Genomic DNA, 23,158 nt, shown 5'->3' on the forward strand with positions numbered 1-23,158 from the left:
CCCAGGCACCTGGAAAAAGCAAATAAGAATCTACTCCGAATAAAGGTAACAGTTTGTTACTTATCAAATCAGTTTTACAAATTAATTCCCCTATATAATAGCCAACACACAATCAATGATAATAAGACAAAGAAGAAATGGAAAACAACACAACAGAAAATCAGAAAAAACAAAACAGATCGCAAGTTCTTCAAATAGTATTATTTTCAGATATAGATCATAAAAACAATTAGTTTATTATTTACATAGATATAAAAGTTGAACTAAATATTTTCAACAAACAACTAAGAATTATAAATTCTGGTTATGAAGATATTGAAAATAACTAGAAATGATAGAATTTTTAAAAGACCCATTAGTTGGATACAGCAACGTATTAAATACAGCTGAAGAGAGATTAAGTAGACTGGAAACAAGTACGTAAGAAAGTAGGTGGAAAGCAACAAGGGCAGAAAAGGTATATAAAGCAGAGAAAAACAGAGAGGATCCCAGACGATGCACTATGGTGTTCGAACACACCTATATCTGAAGATCCAGAAAGATTTCAAAGGAATAAAGAGAGAAAATGAGAATAAGGGGTGACAGTAGACAATGGTCTAAAATTGGTGAAAATATTGATCTACAGATTTGAAATAGTCTAACAAGTTTTACACATTATGCAATAAATCCACACAAAATCATATCACACGGACCTTTTAAAAAAGGAAATATGCTTTAAAATAGCACAGGGGAGCACTGGAAATGTATAGTACTCAGTAAGTACAAGGCCCTGTGTTTACTCTCCTTACACAGAAACATAAAAATAAAAAAGATACAGTGGCCAAGTGAAAATAAGGATAACATTCCAAAGAGTAGGGACGATGGCAGATGATTTTCATCAGTAATAGTGGAAGATAGCAAAGGATAGAATGCCAGTCTTTTGGTTTACTTCATAAAAACAACCAACATCAAAGCAATCTATATAATCTAACATAAAAGATAACGCAAAGAACTGGGAATAGATAGTAAAAGCCCCTAAAAAAGGTGAAAAAAAAAAAAAAAGAAATCAAAGCAATAGAAAAAATGTGTATTAAATCATAATTCAAGAAAATTTTGTGGAAATTGAAAAAAGTAAGAAGCAGAAGTATATTTTGGGGGCTAGGGATTTAGCTCAGTGGCATAAGCACCTGCCTTGCAAGCCGCGGTCGTGAGTTCGATCCCCGGTACCGATAAAAAAAATAAAAATTAAAAAAAAAAAAGAAGTGTATTTTGAAAGGACAAATGTACTTAGGTGAAAATCAAACAGTAACAACTGACAACAAATATACTCTAGAGAGATGATGGAAATTTATATAAGAGAAAATTTCCTTTGGACATCTGGACAAAATTACCAAGACATTTACAAGGAAAAAAATTACGTAAACATCTGGCATTTGAATAGTTGCACTTTTTGCCAGAAAACAATGGTATGATATATAAAAAAATTTAAGATAGAAAAATGTAAGCTGATCACTTATTCAGTAAAACTATCTTTCAGTGATAAAGGCCACAAGGAAAATATGAACATGTGAGAATATTATTCTCATTAGCATATTTTGAAGAAAATACTAAGTGAGAAACTGCAAGAAACCAAAATAAATAGACAGTGATTAATATGAAAAGGATAGAACTTTCAATGAATTATTATCTTGAAAAAAATAGAGACAACCAGGTATTATATACCTTCTGCTAGAGAACTCAACTCTTTGTCTGAACAAATAATTGAATTTGCATATCATAAATGATTTAACTAACAATTTGTAGAAAATAGTGAAGGGATAAAATATGTTAAAATATATCCTAAAATATACTCTATACTATCAGCAAAGTTTAAATCTTGAAAAACTTCAGAGAATGGTAGTTACAAAGAACAAATTTTGGGGACCAGGGGTTTAGCTCAGTGGCATAAGCGCCTGCCTAAGGACATGTGTTTAATCACCGATATAAAAAAAAAATTTTTTTAAGACAAAAAAAGAGATGAAGAGAAAGCTATAGAAAAGAATTAAAATATTATAAGGAATTTATCATATATATACAAATCAAAATTGAACACTGAACAGATCAACCACAGGAATAAAATAGTGGTTGTAATAAAGATGCCTACTAACAAAGTAAAGCCCAGGGTCTAAAGGATTCACTGGCGAATTCTACCAGAATGTTAGGGAAGTCCTAACACCAATACTGCTCAGACCTTTCAACAATACTAAAATGGAAGAAGTACTGCCAAACTCATTTCTGAAAGCTAGCATTAAACTGATACTGAAAATTTACAAAGTCTGAACAAAAAGAAAACAATAAGCCAACTTCCTTAAAAAACATAGATGCAAAAATCCTTAACAATCCTGGCAAACAGACTGCAAAAAAAATTTATTTAAAAGATCCATTATGTTGACCAAGTTGGCTTCACTCCAGGGATGTAAGGATGGTTCAAGACATGTAAATTAATAAAGGTGATACATCACAGAAATGGAAGGACAAAAATCAAATGCACATCACATTAGACACAGGAAAAGCCTTTGACAAAATCCATTTGTGATAAAAATCCTGGAAAAAAGCTTTAAAAGACTGTTATCACAATCTGATAAAAGCCATTTATGACAAACACTGCCACTGCAGACCATGGCATCCACTGCTCTGTTCCACTGGTCCATCTCTCTGTGGAGGCCTCGGGAGTTGCCAGAAGTCACCATCATCTGCAAGTTTGAGCTGCGCCTCCCAAGCCGTGAGTCAGAGCTCGGGGAGAACATGGGGCCTGCCACCTTCAGTGAAGTCTCTCTTTGCTTCCCGCCCAGGCTTCAGTTCTCATTTCTGATACTTGCTAGGAGGTCCCACAAACTCATTTCCCTCCTTTTTCTCTTCCCCACATTGGTATATGCTGGTATCTGGACACCAAATCTCAGCAAGGCTCTTTCTCTGCTGTTCAACACTCTGCCATCTTAAAGTCCTTTTTAAGGTTTTTATGGTATTAAATGGATGTTGTATTCTATCAAATGCTTTTGCTGTGTTTTTTGAGGCAATCATGTGATTTTCGTCCTTGTTCCTGTGTATGTGATGTATTACATTTAGTGATTTGAACCATTCCTGTATCCCTGGAATGAATTCTCCTGGGTCAAGATATGAGATCTTCTTGATGATTTGCTGCATTCTGCCTGCCAGTACCTTACAGAGGATTTTTGCAATGAGGTCTGTAAGACACAGGCCTATAGTTCTCGGTTCTGTTTGGGTCTTTTTCTGCTTTTGGCATCTGGGTAATTCTTGCTTCCAGGAAAGATTCCAGGAGTACTCTCTCCTTTTTGATTTTCTTAAAGAGTTTGATGGGTATTGGTGTTATATCGTCTATAAAGTTTTTATAGAAAATGGCAGTGAATTGATCGGGACCTGTGCTCTTCTTTGTTGTTAATTTGTTTTTAATAGTTCTTCATTCTCATAGTCTAATACTGGATTATTCAGGGTTTTTATATTTCTTTGGTTCAGCGTTGATAGTTCCTTTGTGTCTCGGAACTTACTCATTTCTTCTGAATTTTCCATTTTATGAAGTGTAGGTTTCCAAAGTAGTTAATGATCCCCAGGATTTTGGAAAACTGTTGTGATTTCATTTTTTTATTTGTAATTGCATTATCTTTTGTCTTTTTTTAATTTGGTAAGATTGGTCAATGGCTTCTTTTGTTTATTCTTTCAAAAAACAAACTCAGATTTGTTAATTCTTTGTATTTTTGTCTAAGCTTCATTAACTTCTCTTTTGATGCTTATAATTACTATAGCTTTGGACTTGGATTATTTTTGGTTTTACATGACCTTGAAGTGTATCATTTGGTTATTTATGTAAATTAACACTGTTTTTTATGAGATAGAAATTCACTGCTATAAATTTTCCTCTTAGGACTGCTTTCACTGCATCCCCAGGATTCCAGTGCATCATCCAGGCATTATCATTTGATTGTAGGGACTATTTAATTTCTTCCTCCATTTCATCTGTGACCCACGATTATTCAAGATGGTATTATTTAATTTCCATGTATTTAGATAGTTTTTATGATTTCATTTGCCATCAATCACTAGTTTGATTCCACTACTATCTGATAATATTTGTGGAACAGTCTTGTTTTTTTGTATTTACTTCTACATACTAGATGGACTACTGTGTGTCCTCCCTGGAAAAAGCTTCATGAATTGCTGTAAAGAATGTATATTCTGTGTTTGTTTGGTGGAGCACTCCAGAGATATCCATTTTGTCCATTTCTTTGATGTGTGGCTCAATTCTAATATTTCTCTGTTGATTTATTTTTCTTTCTTTTTTGCTTAGTTCATAATTTGTGATAGTGGGGCATTGAATATTACATTGCAAATGTATTGATTTTTTTTCACGTTCATTGGTGTTTTATGAAACTGGGTGCACCGATATGTGGTGCATTTAAATTTATAATTGCTATCACTTTCTGTTGAATTGTTCCCTTAACCAGTATGCAGTAATCTGCTCTGTCTCTTCCGATCAGTTTTGGTGTGAATCCACTTTCTCTGACATTAGGATAGCTACTCCTGCTTTTTTCTTGGCTTCCATTGCGTGGATGATTGTTTCTAGCCTTTGATTTTTAATATGTGAATTTCTTTTGTAATTAAATGTGTTTCTTCTATACTGCATATCACTGGGTTTTGTTTCTCGATCCATTTTTTTCCAGTCTGTGTCTTTTGATTGAGGTATTCAGACCATTCACACTGAGAATAACTACTGGATGTATCGACTTATTGCATTGCATTGCTTTCCTGTTGCTGGTTTAATTAGTTTTTTCTGTTTGCTTTGCTGCTCACCCCACTTAGCATATTCATTCATTTTTACTTTATTATTTTGCTCTAGGATATCCTTGAGAAGTTTTGTAACCTGGTTTGGTGGTCATGCATTCTTCTTATATTTTATTTCTCTATCAAGTCTGAAAGAAAGTTTTGAAGGATAATAAATTAGAACTGAAAGTTTTTTCCATTTCAGGATTGAACCACTTCATATGCTCCTGGTCTTTAATTCTTGTACAAAGTCTACTGTGATCCTAATGGTATTACCTTTATGTGTGATTCATTGACTTGTTCTAACAGCTTTCAAGATTTGTCCCTGTGATGTACTTGTGGTAATTTGAGTATAAGTGGTGCAGACAGGCTCTCTCTTGGTCATGGCTATTTGATGCTCTATATGCCTTGTTTTGGCTTTTAGCTAGATGCCCTTGCTCAGAGCCTAGGCATTCATAGGTGGAGTTTTTTGGAGGTCACTGGGCTGTGATGTGTGAATGTGAATTGACGGTGTGAGGCTGGGATTAAGGTGTGTGGTACTGGATTAGTCCGATAATTGGTTTAGCGTAGTTCTCTGTATGGGCAGTGAGAAGCCTCACTCTGGGTATGAGTGGCATCACCTGAAAGGTTTGTAACTTGGCAAGGATAAAATGAAAAAGGCTTGCTACTGCTGCTTGCTGCTTTCTGCCTGTCCCACCATAGATTGCTTCTCTGCTACCATGCCCCTCTGCCATGCCCCTCTGCCTTGCCACCCTGCCCATGAGCCAGCCAAGTATAGACTGACACACAAATTGTGAGCTGAAATAAATCTTTCCTCCTTTAATTTGTATGTGTCAAATAGTTTATCTTGGCAATGAGAAAAATAACTAAGATATGCCTCCCTGATTTGTATGTTTTTTCTTTCCCTATATCTGGGGAGTTTCCTGCCATTATTTCTGTGGACATGTTTTTTTTTTTTTTTGTTTTGTTTTGTTTTTGCCATTTGTGTTGACTTCTGATTTTTCACTTCTTTCAATTACTCTTAGGTCTTTTTTGTATTATCTAGCAGCTGTTGTATCTTTTTTCATGTTCTGATGTTTTCAGGCAGTTCATCTTTGATGACTTCATTGTGTTCTAGTACTAAAATAGTTTTCTCGTGCTTGTCACTTCTGCTCATACTTTCAATATAATTCTTAATCTCCTGAAATTCTAACTGAAACCTTTTCATGGACACTGATTCAATCCTAAACTTGTCAGTCATGTTTTGTATTATTTTATTTAGCTCATCTAGTTTTTTATTAGTGTCTTCTGAAATCTCATGGATTATTTGGTTTATCTCTTCCATTATCTGTCTAGTTTTGTCTTCAGAGATCTTTCTGAATATCTCTTTGATCTGTTTCCTAAGCTGCTCTTATTCTTTCAAGTAATTCTGGTGGTAGCTTATGCTATTTTCCCCTTTAGCTCCTCCTGGATTGGTTTTGTAGGAGTTGGGAGTTTGAGGCCACATTTTGTTACCTTCTCTTTTCTTGTTTCTATTCTTTTTGTGCTGAGGTTTGTGGACATTTGTACTATCAAGACTTCTGTGTTAGTGTAGAGATCTCTGCAATTAGTTGTTTTTCAGTGATGTACTGTGGCTATAGCTAACTATAGTTCTCTTCCTCTGTACCAAGATCTCAGCACCTTAGTTAATTTGGAGGGGGAGGATGCAGTGTACTTAGCCCAACACTGAGTGCTCTGGTAATGTATCCTTGCACTGTTAGTGACACAAAAGTTACCTGTGTATTGGCCTACTAAAATAATACACACAATTATTTGACCTTGACAATATCAAGCAAATAAGTTACAGTAGCATCATCCAAGAAAAATTAGATATTAACATACCATAAGGTCCATTTATGTATCACCCTTAACCCTGAAGAAACAATCCACAATTACAGTGTAAACATTAAAACAACCCAAGTATTGACTTATCAGTAATATACCAAATGTGATAGCTATATTTCCACTAAAGGTAGAAAAGAACTCAAGACTAATTTTATAGAGTTAACTAAGCATCTAGAGATTAATAAAGCTTTATGTTAAACTGTTGAAGATGCAGGGTTTGGGAATACGGAAATGCAAGAAGAAAAATTTGAAACCTTGAACTATATTGTATGAGACAGAAGGGAGAAAGTGGTCCAAAGAATCTGATTGGGGATGAGAAATACTTTTATAGAATTAGGTAAAGGTAAAAGAAAAAACTGATAAGAAATAGAAGGTAAAAGAAAAGGAGAGAGAAAAAAGAAAACATACAAGGAGTAAACCTAAGAGGAAAAAATTAAAGGGAGAAAAATGAAAAGAAGAAGAGGAAAAAAAATAAAGAAAAAAACAAGATAAGGAAATAAATCAAAGGAAAAGGGCAGAAAAAACTTCTGAAACCACCATAAACTGGTGGGAAAAGAGGAAAAAAAAAAAAGAAATAAAAGAATATGAAATACAAAACACACTCAAACACACACATAAAGTCTGACATCTATACATTTTGAGTAGTGTCCAAGTCAAGATTTACCCCTGTTCACAAAGGCACATAAAGAAAGCAATCGAACCTTACAGATACTTGCTGGATGCAGTCACCAGCAGTCAGCAGGGTTAGGTCAAGGGAATTAATGCTGTACCTTGCAAATCCAGAGGCCAGGCTCAACACGTAGGGGTGAGGCCTATGCACTTTAGCTCAAACCCCTCAGGAAGGTCTCTTTCCAGACTAGCTATGGCTCCTAACCATGGTTGTTTCATATGGCTGTCTCAGTCAGACACTGGGAGCTCTGAGTTGCAGCAATCCCGTGGCTATTCTGAGTTCAGGGTTCAAACAGTCAACCCTTTCCTGGAACGGGTCCAAGAAAGCACTCTCTCAAAGGATGTGGTATGCGCTTGGACTGGAGTCACCCTCCAAGTGTCCTCTGTTGAAGGACTCACTTGGGAGCAGGATCCTGGGCTCTCCGTACTGCTCACAGGACTTGCTGGTCCATTCCACTCTCACATTTGTCCCTGAAGCTCTCTAGAGTATCCAGCTTTCACTTTGTAGATTAGGCCTCTCCTTTCTATAACCATGATCTAGGAGCTGGGGAGAAAGTCCAGATTGACCCTTCCTTCTCCTGCTATGTTCTGTGTAGGTATAAATTTTCCTCTCAGAACCTCCTAGTTCCCAGGAATCATTCTCTCTCTCTCTCTCTCTCTCTCTCTTTCTCTGTATGTGTGATTCCATCCTTCCCTCTCTTTTTTTAGTTCTACAATTTCTTATTTTCCAGTGTCTGGATTCTGAATCTAGGAGAGGCTGAGTTATTGTTGCTTACCACTCTGCCATTTTCCCAGAAGTCACATAACACATGCTAATTCCTTTTTTATTCTCTTTTCCTCCTGTCCTTTCCCTCTCCACCCATCTCTTGATTTGCTTCCCCTTTGAGAAAGATCTATCTCCCTAATTTCTGTTATCTATCTTCTTTTCTGCTCTTTATTTATACTTTGGGTTTCTCCTGTAAGAAAAGCCATACAGTATTTAAAATTTGAGTATCTGATTTATTTCACATAAATTATACTCTCAAGGTGAATCCATTTTCCAATGACTCATGTTTATCTTTCTTTATGGAGGAGTACTACTTCATTGTGTGTAAATGCAACATTTGCTTTTTCTATTCATCTATTGATTGACATATGAGCCTCTTCCAAGTTTTAGCTATCATGAATTGTGCTGTCCAAACATGGGTTATTCATGTATCACTGCAATATGAGGCCTTTAACTCTTTCAGGAACATACCTATAAGGGGAATAGCTGAGTCAAAGGAAATTTCTAGTTGTTTTTTGAGGTCTTTTCACACTGATTTCTAAACTGGTTGTGCTAGTTTATATTCCCTCCAAGAACGTAGGAGGAATTGATTTCCCCCCAACGTCCCACAAATTAAAATTATTTGATCTTAAGATAAAATTTTGTTAGCATCAATTTAGACAAATATATTCATGACTCATAAGCATATGTGTACAATATAGAGACCTTTGTTTATGCTAAATATTGTTATAGAGCAGTAGGGAAAAGATGACCTTTTCAATAAATGGTGCTGGGACAATTAGGTATCCCTATGGGGAAAATGAATTTGATTCCTCTCTAATACTTTAAATGAAAACTGACTTCTAGGTGGATCATGTACCTAAATATGCAAAGTCAGCAAGAACACTGTAGAATATAATAGAGATTATCTTCATGACTTTGCTTTAAGACAATATTATTAAACCGAACATAAGAAGAGCTAGGTTGATAAATCTTACCACATTAATTAAGAATTTCAGTTCCTCAAAATGTACCATTAAGCAAATGAAAAGGCAAGCTAGAGTGAACCATATAACCCACAAAGGGCCCATATCCAGTATATAAAAAGAATTCTTACAGATCAGTACAAACAAGATAGAAAATCCAGTAGAAAATTATACAAGAAAAAAATCTAAAATAGAAAAGAAAAGTAGAGAGGCTTAAAAAGGTCTTCTATACAAGGAAAAACCAAATAATCTATGAGCACATGGAATGATACACAGTCTATCAATAATCAAGAAAACACAAATTAAAATCAAAGGAAAATACTATTATTCACCAACTAGAATGACTAAAAATTAAAATGGACAGTAAGAGTGCTATTGCAATGGAAAGGGGTAGAGATTCTTACACGGTTAGTGTAATTATAAGATGGCATCATTTGGAGATACTTTTGCAAATTCTACTAAATTTGAAGATAATGCATCCCTGTGACTCAACAGTTCCATGCACAGGAGAAGAGTTGTGCACCATGAGAGAGCTCACAGAAGCATTACATATCATGACCCAAAGTAAGAACAACCTTAGTGTTCTTCACAAATAGACTGGCTGCATATATTGTAGCATATTCACGTAATAAAATACTATATCGGCCATTAGTGGACTGCAGGGGAAGAGAACAAGAAGTCACCAAGAAGCAAGCTCTGCCTGTCAATCAGTACCATGCATGGGCCACCAGTGCTGGGGGCACAGCTAGACCCCAGCCTTTTCCTGTGAGTCAGTGGCATTCATGGACTGTGGGGAAAGAGAACAAGAAGTCAACAAGAAGCAAGCCCTCCCTGAGAATCTGGGCATGCACATGCCACTGTGAAACAGCCAGACCCTAGCCCCTTTTGGCACAGGGGTTGGGAAACAAGAAGATCTAACACATCCCTATCTCACCCCACCCCTGTAAGTGATCAGCTGATCCAGAGAAACACAGGTTTCAAAGACAGCTACTGAGATGAAATGCAATTTGATGCTTGTTGTGTTTGGTGTTTCACTAACTTTGGAGGTCTAGGGCTGGTGGTTTGATCATCTATTCAGAAGATAATGGTATGCAGTGTGGCATCTGTGGGGATCTCCTTCTAAAGGTGGTAGCCATTGATTTCCTGTTGTCTTGTTTTGAAGTTCTGTACCATTTTCATTGTTTTGTTGGGTTGGGTTTTATTCTGTTTGGTTTGGTTTGGTTTGGTTGTATTTGATGGCATGGGCAGCTGTTTTAAGGATGGCAAGATATGTTATGGTAGCCATTTTGGATTTACTATTATCTTTTTAAGAAGTCCTTTATTGCATTCATTGTTTTGTTTTTATTGGTTCTATTCTGTTTTATTTTGTTTTTTTTTTTTAACTATGTCTGAGATGTCTGCAGCTATTTTGAAGACAACAATAGGCATTATGGTAACCATTGTTGATTTCATATTGTTTTGAAGTCCTATGTCACTTACACTGGTTTGTTTTGGTTGGTTTTGTTCTGTTTTGTTGGGTTCTGTTTAAAATAAAATTAATAAAATAAAATACTATGTTATATTAAAATGAATGAATTATAGCTATAAATATCAAGTTGTCTGTAACATCAAATTTGATTACACTGAGAAACAGCTAGGAAATTAGTAAAGAACATTTATGGATATGTGTGTGAGGCTGTTTCTAGACACAATTAGCATAGGGAACAACAAAGTGATAGGAGAGACTTACTCTGAATGTGGATAACATCATCCAATAGGATGATGGTTCAAGTGGAACAAAAGCAGAAAGAGACAGCTCAGTAGCACAGGCTCTCTGATCTTTCTATTCTTTCTTTCTGTGCTTCCTGGTACCTATGAAGTGAGCAGTTTTGCTCCACCACTTGGTTCTACCATGATGCTTCAGCCTTGCCATGTGCCTAAAAGCAACAGAACCAGCCCAACGTGGACTGAAATTGCTACAGAAAGTTTAGGTTTACTGCAAGCAAAGGAACCAAGCAGCACTTGGTGAAGTGGAGGGAACCAAACTTTGTTATGCTGGCAGGAACAAGTTTTCTTATGCTGGCAGGCTCAAAGGAACTGTGTACTCCAAAGTCTGAGCCCTGAGCTAGTACAGAAAGTCACTTTTATGCCATTTATCAGATAGGGCCAGGGTCTTCTGAGAGTGGAACTTTACAAATGTGAAAACAAACTGGAAACAAAAACAGGCTGTATAGCCCTTGTAACTCTGGCACAGCCTACTTATGGAAGTGGAAGTCACATTGCAGACTGTTGACCTACTTGGGTTTTGAAACACTTTGAACGCAAAAGTTCTTCTACAAAACTATTGAAACTATAAGCCCAAATAAGTGTCCCCTTCCTCCTTAACTTGTTGTTCTCAGGTATTCTGTCACAGAGGAAAGTTTACTAACATATCATTTTAATCACACAAACATAATATTGAGGAAAGGAAGTCACACAGAAGCTAGGCATAATGGTGCATATCTGTAATCTAGTATTCTGGGAAACTGAGGCAGGAGGACTCAACTCAGTTGGAGCTCAACTCAGGCAAATCAGCAACTTACCAAGATTCTGTTTACTTCATAAAGTAAAGTAAAATAAAATTGTATGGTTTTTCTTTTATTTTATTTCTTTTTTTTTTTTTTTTTTGTATTGGGGTTCCAGTTCATGACCACATGCTTGCCAGGCAGATGCTTATGCTGCTGAGCTAAATTCCCAGCTCCCAGTTTTTCTTTTATAAAAAATATCATAAATAAAGATCAAAATAAAAGACAGATAATAGAAAAAACAGGTCTCTAGTGACTTTGGTAAGTGTATATGTACCTTCATTGCTATAGAATTAACAAAGCACACTTTTAAAAATAAAATAATTGCTTTTATTTCTTCAAAAATGACTTTATAATATTCTAAGATGCTACAATTTTTAAAAAGCCATTTGGAAAGAGAGAAGAAAGTCAGAAATCAGTAATGGAGATTGCAGTTATCCTCAAATAAATTTGTCTGAAAACCAAATGAAAGCAAATGTTCCATGGCATAAAGTTGTCTCCACTCCTTGGATGTGAAGGTGGCTGTCTCCTTGTGGTTATGGTTCTCATAATTGCTTTACTATTTATTTTGATTAGTTTGGTCTTCTACTTTTGTTTATTTTTGCTGTTAAATGGACAAATCTGAGACTTTTAAAAAAAGATTTGGAGATACAGTTCAGTGCAAAGACACTGGGTTCAATTCCAAGTAACACACACTAATACATACAGAAGAGAGAGAGAGAGAGAGAGAGAGAGAGAGAGAGAGAGAGAGAGAGAGGAGGAAGCAGAGAAAGAGGAGGAAGAGGAGGAGAAATAGGAAGAGAAAGGGAAGGAAAAAAGAAAGAGAAAGAACAAGGAGAAGATAAATCATCCACTTCCCAGGAAATGAATACTACAGAATCATATTTTAACAACAATCTAAAAGGACCAAGCTAAACTATAGTATTAGATACATATCAGATATATAAGTTGTAAAACTAAAGTAACACAAATGAGTTATCACAACATAATATAGAATTATGCCTACATTTTCGTAGAGGAGGACAGCATATTACAGAGAAAGGACATAAGAAGGACTTCTGAAGTCCTGGCAAAGTCAGTATCATGCCTTAATTGATAGTGACCTGGGGGAATTCACTTCATACAGAAACGGATAGAAGAGCAGGGGAGGAGGTATTACAATGGTAGTAGGGGAATGTGTAAAATATGCTATATATATTCTCCAAAATGCGAAATTTGGGGGCAAGAGGAATGATGGGGAGAATGAAGAGAAAGAACCAACAACATTAGTGTGTACTTCACACAATAGGGTTAATAATGCACTAGTGAAAATTGTTTCACGTGCATGTGCCAATCTATGCACATGCTTACTGGATTCTAAAACAAAATGTACATCTTACTACAAAAATAAAATTAAAAAACGGATTCTTCACCAAATTCTCAAAAAAGCCTGAAAGAATTCATTAAGCTGTTTGTCTTTTACCCATTTTCTGTTTGTCTATTTCACATGATGCCATTTAAAGAGTTTATTTTTTTATTAGTACTTGGTTCAGTATATAATGTTTACATTCCTCCTGTGGAGTTGATGCATGTACATAACACATCTTAATTCCTTTTCCAGCCCCTTTCCCATCCCTCTATCTGCTCCTCTCTTGATTCCCTTCCCATTTGAGATGCAGTTTTAAAGACAGTTTGAAATGAGAGTAGAAAACCAAGACTCAGAGTATTTTCCTGAGGTTTTCAAAGTGGTACACTTACCAATTCAGGGCAGTGCTGGACTCCCTGACCACCAAAGCCTGTGCTCCCTGGTTCTAAGAGCTAGTCATCATTTAGAAAAGAACAATTAGTGAATAATACAAGAAAGAAAGTAAACAATAATGTAAAAAAAGGTAGAAGGAAAATCAAACAAAGGAAGAGTTTGTATTCAGCCTGATGACTGGGGCAGAATTTACAAAATTGATATAACCTGCGTTAAATCCAAAAGACCATGGCCCTTGAGATTCTTAAGGCTTCCAGACTTCGTGAATGTGGTCATCCTGACATAGAAGAACAAAAGGCTCCAGTGCTGTATTTGGCAGCCTAGAGGCAGCGCATCAGCCCACCCTAAAATAGAGATGAGTCTTAGTTTTAGAACAAGATGCCCGAAGAGCAATCACTCAGTCCTGAGCACCAAGATCTTCACAAACAGGAAACTGTGGCTGCCAGGAGTATAGTTTGAAGCATTTTCAGCCACAAACTTGCTCTCATTATACAATAGCTTAATGAGTTTAATGAATGAGCTCATGCAGATTAAATTTCTCCTGCCAATTTACAGATGGGCTCAAAGAGCTGGAGAAAAAGAATATGAGAATAACTGTCCATTGAGAACTGAACAAACTTCATGAGATTAGAGAGGGGAGACAGACGTTAATTCTCTCTAAAAACAAATCTAGACAGCCAAGCCCTGCTACCTTTCCCTTCCCCACATTCAGTGGATCCCTCATCCAAGCTCAAGCTTCTTCACAGGCAGTCAGGAATTTGTGCATCTTCCATCGGACACACAGAGAAGTGACTCAGAGCAATAAACACCAAGAAGAAGGGAGCCTTCATGAACAAAGAGGAAGAAACAAGACTGGCATGAAGCACTCGACTCTTTTTCCAATAAGGCAAATAAATAAAGCTATGCCATTAAAAGCAACGTGGCTCCTCTCTAGGTTCTCCATCCCAAGAGCAAGTATCTTCCCTGCATCTGATAATGGAACACGACAGGGGAGCTCACCAGTACCTGTCAATCTGGGCAGGCAGAGACAAGGTGCAATTTGCAGAAATTTCCTCATGTGCCTTTGACACAGCACAGTCGGCTCAACTTCTAGGAAAAGAAACTGTCAATAACTCTCATAATGCAGTTGGACTGACTGGAGGGTTACATCTTGCTTTTCTTCTAAAGTCAGATCTCTAGACACATTTAGGTCAGTTATCTGTAAGGTTCTCTGCTAGGTGATGAGGTGGACCCCCATGTCTACTTCACAAAAGCTCAGTTTAGCAGGATAGATGGCCACATTAACAAGTGGATACCATTTAGAGGAATTTAGTATTAAAATATGAAAAGATTAAAAGTTATGAGAGGGACAGATGTGTCCTACATGGAAACATAGGAGAGGGATCCCAGAGGAAATAGAATGTACCCTGGATGGTAAATGGGATCTACCAAACACTTAGGGAGAAGGGCCAATACACCCAGAGGCAAAGATATTGGCTGTTAATACTGATATTCATTATAATTTTAATTCAAATTTCCATGGACAATGCTTATGCTAATACAAATACCCCATCTTTTTAAGGTTATGAGTGAGGTGCTATTTTAAGTTCTTTTACATTAATGAAGATAGACCACCATGCCTGCTCCACAGAATTAAGTTCTTTGCATCAATTTATTCTTTGAGTACCATGAACACCTTATAACATAAAAATTATTATTTTTCTCACATAGATAAAGAACCATGGTTTGAGAAATCACACTACTGGTACCAGAGAGAACCCTTAGTGAGATAGGGAGACCCTGAAGCATGCATTTGGTCACTAGATTATACTACTACCCCTGGGGAGGGTTAGTATCCTGACCAGGAATGGAGTCACCATTTGATAAGGATAGTAAACCCAAGGTACACAGCCTTTTGGCTTCTCAGAGGACACTGGGAGATAAGAAGTTAGGATGTGTGGGTAGCTCTTTAAATAGGCATATGTTGTTGTGAAGAAATCCTTTCTTGTAGGGAAGAATCAAAGGCCGGTGTGCAAAATCATGCTGGGCAAAGACAGATTGGACAGGGATAGGTTCATACAATTCTAGAAGGAGAGAGCTCAAGGGGTCAGGGCTGCAACAACTGAAACTCTGCTTTATAAAGCAGCCAGGAACCTTCTCAGATTCATTAGCTTCTGAAAATAGAAATAAGTCTAAAATAATTTAAGTAAACTCCTGGATAAAAAATCAATATGTTTGGGATATAGAGTTGACAGCAAAAACATCTATTCCTATCTGCACCACAGGTAGTCGGTTCCCTGCCAGCCTGTCTTATAGCCTTGGACAAAGCAAAGACAGGGAGGAAGGCTTCACAGGATTCCAAATATAAAAAAGTATCTTCATTTTAGGATATTTATAAATACTCACTTGTTAACACTGAAAAACCATAACAGCACCAATAATACTAGCGATTGCTTTTGGGGAGCAGATAACATACTGCACCCCGCCCTTAACCTTGCTGCTCACTGACCCTCTCAGCAGTGCTAGGAGACTTCTGTTCAAGGTCATGCTGCCAATGTGAATTGAGAAAAGGGTGTTCAAATCTCTGAGTTCAAGGTCGAGTCTCTTCATCCTCCTAGAGGTAGTCAACTACCACAGCTTGCATGGACCCCAGGAAGCTGAGCTGGGACTCAACAGAACCCCTCTACAGTTGCTGTCACTTTGTGAATGTCAGAACAGAGAGCATTTATTCAGGAAACAGTCATGGGAGAATTTGAATGGAATTCTTGATAGAATCCCCATTCCTCTCCAAGTCATATTGAAGTAATGAGAAAGTCGCTCTTCTGAATGCTCTGCACGCCTAAAATCTTCCCAGGGTATGGAACTGATCTCATCAGATGAAACCCACACTTGACTCTGCAGCCAGCAGATGCTCATAAGGTTGTCGTTAGTCAGGAAGCAGCCAACATCACTCATGCACCTCTGGTTTTTGCCACGAAAGATGGCAAAAAGTGAAGACCATTCTTTGGAATGCTAACAAAGAAACACTGAATTACTCGCTAGGGTAATGTCCCCAAGAAGAGTGAGGACAAAGTCAGGGCATCTCAGAGGACACTCAGACTTCCCTGTACCTTGCAGCAGGGTGAGTGGAAGTTTCTGTTTTCCATTGTGATTGGTTTATGCAGTCTCTAAACAGGAGTTTATGGCCTCCAAGATCTTTTGAACGGCTCTCTTGAAGCCCTGTATCTGGACTGGGGACTCTCCCCCTTGCCCACCCAAAATATACCCATATTTATCCTTATCTATGTATTGATCACTAGTTCAGTTCATTAGTCAAATTTCCTGGGCTCAGATCCTAGTTGTGCCTTTTACTGAACAAGTTGTTTAATCATCCTGTGTTTTACCTTTGGCATCTGTAAAGTGGGGATATTGAAAGTATGCTCCTTTGTGGAAGGGCTGTTGGAGGATTCAATCATATAATACATGCTGTTATGGCTTATATCTAGCTGTCACCTAAGAGCCTCATGTGCCCATAGGTGGGGCTTTGGGGTGCTGATTGGATCCAAGGGCAAAAACACACATGTAGCCTGGAAGGGTCTCTCTCCCTACCCCCTCAGTCTCTTTTCTGCTTCCTGCCACCACCCCATGAGCTCTTGCTCCTCTGTCATGCTCTCTACCATGTTATGTTGCCTTGGAACCAGCTAACCATGAACTGAAACTTCTACAAACTGTGAGCCAAAATAAAACTTCCTCCTTTGAATTGTGGGTATTGGATATTATGTCTCAGAGACAAGAAAGTAACTATTTGTAAAGTGCTTCCATCCGTTTTTAAGCACAAAGTTTGCTGAATATGAGCTACTGCTATTTTTTTCACTTGTTACTGTCACTTTATGGACCTCTCTATCCCATTACTCTGTGCAAATCTTCACAACAGACTCTGTCTTCTATTCCTGTATCACTGCCTAGCACAGATCAGATATTACAGATAGGCAATAAAGCTTGTTGAATAAAGGGCCGTTTATGCACGGCTGTATGTGTTTATTCATTTATGCTTTGAGAAACATAGTGACACTAAATGTGTTCAAGAGATACCCTAGGCTTGATATATCAATTGTATGGCCCCAAAATAGTAATATGAGAACAACTCAGGGTGTAACATATTCCCCTCCTCTCACGCTCCATATGGGGCCTGGGATGGGGAGGAGATTTATGTTTCTAAACATCAGAAAAGTCACACCATTGCCAACCTATAAACAAACCAGATAAGATTTCTGACTCTAGATTTGTTTCTGTGTGGAAATTTTCTTGGCATATCTTTATTTTTTCTAGTACACTTACATTGTTCCATAAGATAGAAATCTCTCCCTTTCCCAAATTACTTAGAAGAGAGTTTCCTGCCTTTTCATAAGCATTCCACCACTAGCCAAGGATGGAAGGCTTTGGCTCATGAGACTGAAAACCAAAGAAGAAATTCCAGGGCTCAGCTTGCCTGGTTAACTCTCTAGGACCTGCTCACAAAGCTTGTGTGCCTTCACCTTTGCTCCTCCTATAGTTCATTAGAAGGTAAGCTCAACTGAGCAAGGCTCTGCATCTTGCAAATGTGTAGGGGCTTTAGTCTAATTTTAGGTGGAAATATGGAAACTCATTCTCAAGAGCAATAAAATTGAAGACTTGATGCATCAGTGCCCTCTGTATTTATTTCCCAATTGGCTCCAAACTCAACAGGGAAGAATTTATTAGAGTTATGGTTTAGATCTGAAATGTTCCCCAAAGGTCTGACATAGTCAGAGGTGGGACCTTCAGGAGTGATTTGATCACAAGAGCACTCTACTCACCAGTGGATTAGTCCATTGATGAATTCATGGCTGAGAGCAATTTTAGTATGTGCCAATGCAAACTGGAAGAGTACATTCTTGTCTCTGGTTCCTCCCTTTCCGCTCTCTGCTTTCTGTTGGCTGCCATAAGTTGAATTGCTTTCCTCTACTATGCTCTTCCATTATGCCCTTATTGTCTTGGAGCCAGTCAACTATGGACTGAACACTCTAAAACTGTGAGCTAAAATAAATCTCTTCTCCTTTACATTGTGGGTGTCAACTATTTCATCAAAGTGAATGCAAAATGACATTTCCAAACAGTAACAGTCCCACTTGTAAAGTTAGTCTACTGTCCAGTAACCTAAAGACTCTAATTGGGGAAAGACAAAAAATCCTGGAGCTTCTTCATGTAATCTTGAAATGTTAACTAGCAACATAGTGTACAGAGATCCAACCTCTTCTCATATTGCCTTTTTTTCCCCAAGAGGCCACAAAGGCACACTCAAAGTAGCATTATTGGAGGAAGGTTTGTTTGCAAGAAACTATCATTACTTGTCACTTAATGGCAGGATGTATTCAGAGAAATGAGTCATTAGGCAATTTTCTCATTGTACAAACAGCATGGTGTATGCTTACATAAACCTTGATGTATAGATAGATCAGTGCAGCTTCTTGAGATTCAGTACCAGACAGATGAAGCCCCTGCAAGCACAACTCTGCATAATATCTCACCCTTTCCCTTTGTTTTTATAAATAGAGGATTAACGTTTAAAATACTGATATAAAGTGAAGTATAGTAAATGCGCAAATCAGTCATTTATCATTATAAAACACTGCATACTGGGTATGTTTATATGACTGGTAGTGCAGTGGGTTTGTTTACACAAGTATCACTAAAGGCATATGAGGAATTCATTGTCATACATTGTCATCAGCTCTATTATAGTCTTCTGGGACTGCAACTGTGTATTTAATTTCTCTTTGGCTGAAAATTGGTTGTGTGATTGTAAACCTGTGGGTGGAGTGTAGGAGAATGGCCCTATCCTTTCCATCTTCTACTCTCCTTATTTCCTATAATTTGGGACAAATCTGGTAAACAGTATTGGAAAATTCATCTTGGTTACTGTTCCCTTGAACAGAGACATCTAGGTTTTCAGAGCCGATTCTGACTTCATTAAACCCATAATCTGTGTAGCTAGGACCATCCAGACTGTTGGCAAAATTCTTGGCACTCTGTGAGCAGCATAAGGAAGCCAACATTAAAAGAAGACCAACCGGGACCTGCAGAATGTAAGTGGCCACCAGCATCAAGCAGCCCAACGCTTCTAGGGATGGTGGGTGGGATGGAACTGTATGTACAACAAGGATGAAATATTCCTTCTCCTTGGATTAGGCAGAATTCTGGGGAAAGAGAAATAAATTTTTCCATATATCCTTCATCTGAGGATGAACTAACCTGTAAATGATCATTTTCCAAACTGCAGATGGACCCTGAGTATATGTATACATAAGCACATGATCTATGGGCACAGGAAGAAAAAGGCAGAATCTTGGTGGAGAGGATCACATTCTCAGTGCTTTACTGGAACCATAATTGGAGAAAGCCCATCCATTACAATAAATACAGCTCAGTGGTCTTGTTCTACCCACAGAGGAAAGATATTGTCTATTCATCAAAAACATGGATCTCTTCATCTGAATCTGAATGTCTCTGGGAAAATGGCACCATGATTTCATTATAATTACCCTTCAATATCCTGAGACAAAGTTCTCCAAGCTGTCTACCTGCATTTCTTTTCCATAATCCTTTGCTAGAAAGCATAGAAGAATTTATTTAGAAATTCCCCAGCAATGACTCCTGTTACTAGGTAATCAAAAATCCAGTCACCATCTCCTCACATCCTGCTTGTCAATAATTAATCATTGAATTTCTAGAAAGCAGAATTACCCCTTGTGGAGAACCCTGAAGTGCTCTGATAAGCTTAAGTGATTATAGGCAGAGGCAATTTTATCTGAGATTCTGGTTTAATCAGGCTTCTTTGTATTTTGATAATGTCTTCTCTAGTTAACTCATAGATATGAACTAGTTTTTCTAACAAAAAATCTAGAAACCCAAACTTTTACTCTGCTAACTTAAAAGACCACTCGTGTCTGGTGCCAAGCTTGGGCCCTTCAACCTCACAACCAATATGGAAGAGGCTTAGACCACTTCAATGCAGTTTGGTTTTTGCAAGGAAAATACTGAATCATGATAGCATATATTCAGACATCAACATTACAATTTGAAAATGAAAGTCATTTGATATAGGAAAATGGGTCTCTGGGGAGGTAGAAAGACACAGAATTTTTGGAAAGCAGAATTAGCTATCCATATGTTTTGAAAATCACATTTTAAAGATTCTTAATTTCCAAGTCATTGTGGTCAGTCTCAGATTTATTTCCACATTCCCACCTCATTTTATTCCTGGATGAATACTTATTTTATAGGAAACAATATCGATAAAAACCCAAACTTTATGAAACTAATAGTGGCTTCTATTAAGGAGTATATTATTTTCATAGGATAAACTCTTTAGGCCTAAGGAATACAAATAAGTAACCTCTATTACAGTGATTCCCACAGTTCTGGACTTTACTAAACTAGTAAAATGGCCCAAAATATTTTAGGAATGACAGAATTGCCAACATTTTACTTTACCAAGTTAGGATATTATTTTTAAAACCTAAAAATAAATAAACACCATTTGTAATGTCTACTATTTCAAAATAGAAGGGGCATTTCAATACCAAAATGCAAAAAGACTATAATGTCACTTGAATTAATACTGTACCAGGATTATTTTTATTATTTATTCATTTATATATTGGTTTTGCTTTTGCCTTTTGAGACAGGGTTTCACTATGCAGTTCAGGCTCCCATGCATTTACTTTGTAGCCCAGGCTGGCCTGGAACTCATAGTGATCCTCCTGCTTCAGCCTCCCGAGTACCGTGTGCCTGGCTGCACTAGGATTGGAGTAGAGGCTTAAGAACCCTTTAAATGTTGAAAAATTCCAGCAAATTTTAACTTGTGACTTTTTCCTTGCATGCAATTTATTTTTTGGTATGATTTTGGTGAAATTAGGAATATTCATTCACCAGATATATATAAACCAGAACTCAAACATTCAATTTTTGTTTTTATTTGAGACCTATTTAAGATCAAGGTTTGTAACCTAAATGGAAGCAAAATATCTAATAATACTGTTTCTTTCGATAAAGATTGTGGAGGGTTGGGTAGTGTTTTCCAAAGAAGTATGTGGGACTCGACCCCAAGTTCGTACCATGCATATGAATGTGACCTTGTTTGGAAACTGGGCCTTTGCACGTGTAGTAAGTGTAAGACAGCACTGGATTGGTCCAGGAACTGCTTCCTTTTAAGAGAAGAAGAGAGACACAGAGACAAATGCAGAGGGAACACAGCCATATGAAGCTGGAGGAAAAAATTGGACTGATGTGTCCACAAGGAATGCCAAGGATTTCAGACAGCCACTAAAAGCTCTGAAGAGCGAAGGAAGAATTTTTCCCTAGAGCTTCGGAGGAAGCCTGGCCCTTCTGGAATTTCAGTTGGGATTCTTCCCTCGGTAACTGTGAGACCAAAAACTTTCTATTGTTTTTAACCACCCAATTTGCAACTACAGTCATCCCCCTTATCTGCGAGGGTGTATTTCATGGCATCCAGCGGATGATTAAAACCACAGAAAGCATTAAAGCCTTTGTGTATTACACATATATACATTTAATAAGATCCAGTTTATAAATTAGGGACAGCAAGCATAATAGTAAGTAATAATAAAGAACAATCATAACAATATACTGTAATATAAGTTATGTGACTATGATCTTTCTCTTTCTGTTAAAGGTTTCTGCTTAGTATTTTCACTTCTCGAATGACCTCAGAGTACCTGAAGTGGGCAGAAGTGAAATCACTGATGTGGGGTACTTCTTTGCCTTTCTGTAGCAGTGCTAGGAAAGTAATAGAGGCTAAGGTGGGTGAAAGGAGAGAAGCCCAGGCCAGCAACCTCTCCCCTGCCAGCTGCCAGCTTTATCCTCTTTCTCTGAAGTCAGGAAGGAGCAGGGCAGGTAAGTGGGTGGGTGGGGAATCTCTGCACCAGGGGCACATGAAAGTGTGCCTCATTCAGCAGTGGTTCATGAGGGACAGAAGTCCTCAAGGTCCTGGGCACTTATAAGAAGAAATTGCATAAAAATTTGGCCCAAATGTTGTCCCAGATTAGCACTGCTATTCATAATTTTCCAAAATGATATAAAAATAAATTCACAAGCATCCACGACAACACAAAAAGAACATTATGCATTATATGTAAAAGTTTTCATTTTAGCATCTTAGCTTTCCTGGAAGCAAGGTAACTTTGAGCTGAAATGCACCATTGATTAGAAAGCCTTCTCTGGTAATGTAAGCCCAAATGGCCAAATCCAAGAATAAAACTTCAGGGCCTTTGGCCTCATGAGTGAAGAATTAGCTTCCTCTGCCTCACAGACTCTTCACCTAAGTCCATTAACTCCAAGTTTCTTGCAGGGCCCAGCTGGCCCCAGTGGCAATGGGGCAATGGTAACTAGGGGAATGATTATGCAGGCCTCTAAGCTCACTTAAACAAATCTACAAGAGCAGCTCCAAAGCCAAACACAGAGTTTCCATCTGTGTTTACCCTCCTCCACTTTTGTTTTCAAGCCTAGGCAGGGTGGTATCTTTCCATGGCTCCTGGGCTGTGGAATGTGTGCCTGGTTCAAAACCCTAGTCCACCCCTCTTGAATTTGACAATTGTTTAAGCATTATTGCTCGATTGGATGCAGATGTTCAGCTCATCTCTTACTGGGAGGGGTACTTCTTTAGAAGAAGGAAAACTGAATTTTTTTCTTCTTCTTCTTTTTTTTTTTTTGACACATATTTTATCTTTATGTTTGTATCAAGAGCTGCCAAGAGATGCATCTGGTCCCCAAATCAAGAATCTCACACTCCTCCTCCCAACTTACAGCTTTCCAAGCGCCTTTC

Source organism: Cavia porcellus, unplaced genomic scaffold (assembly GCF_034190915.1).
Source record: "Cavia porcellus strain 051 isolate PalLab524CR breed Dunkin Hartley unplaced genomic scaffold, mCavPor4.1 scaffold_19, whole genome shotgun sequence".
Classification (NCBI taxonomy): Eukaryota; Metazoa; Chordata; class Mammalia; order Rodentia; family Caviidae; genus Cavia; species Cavia porcellus.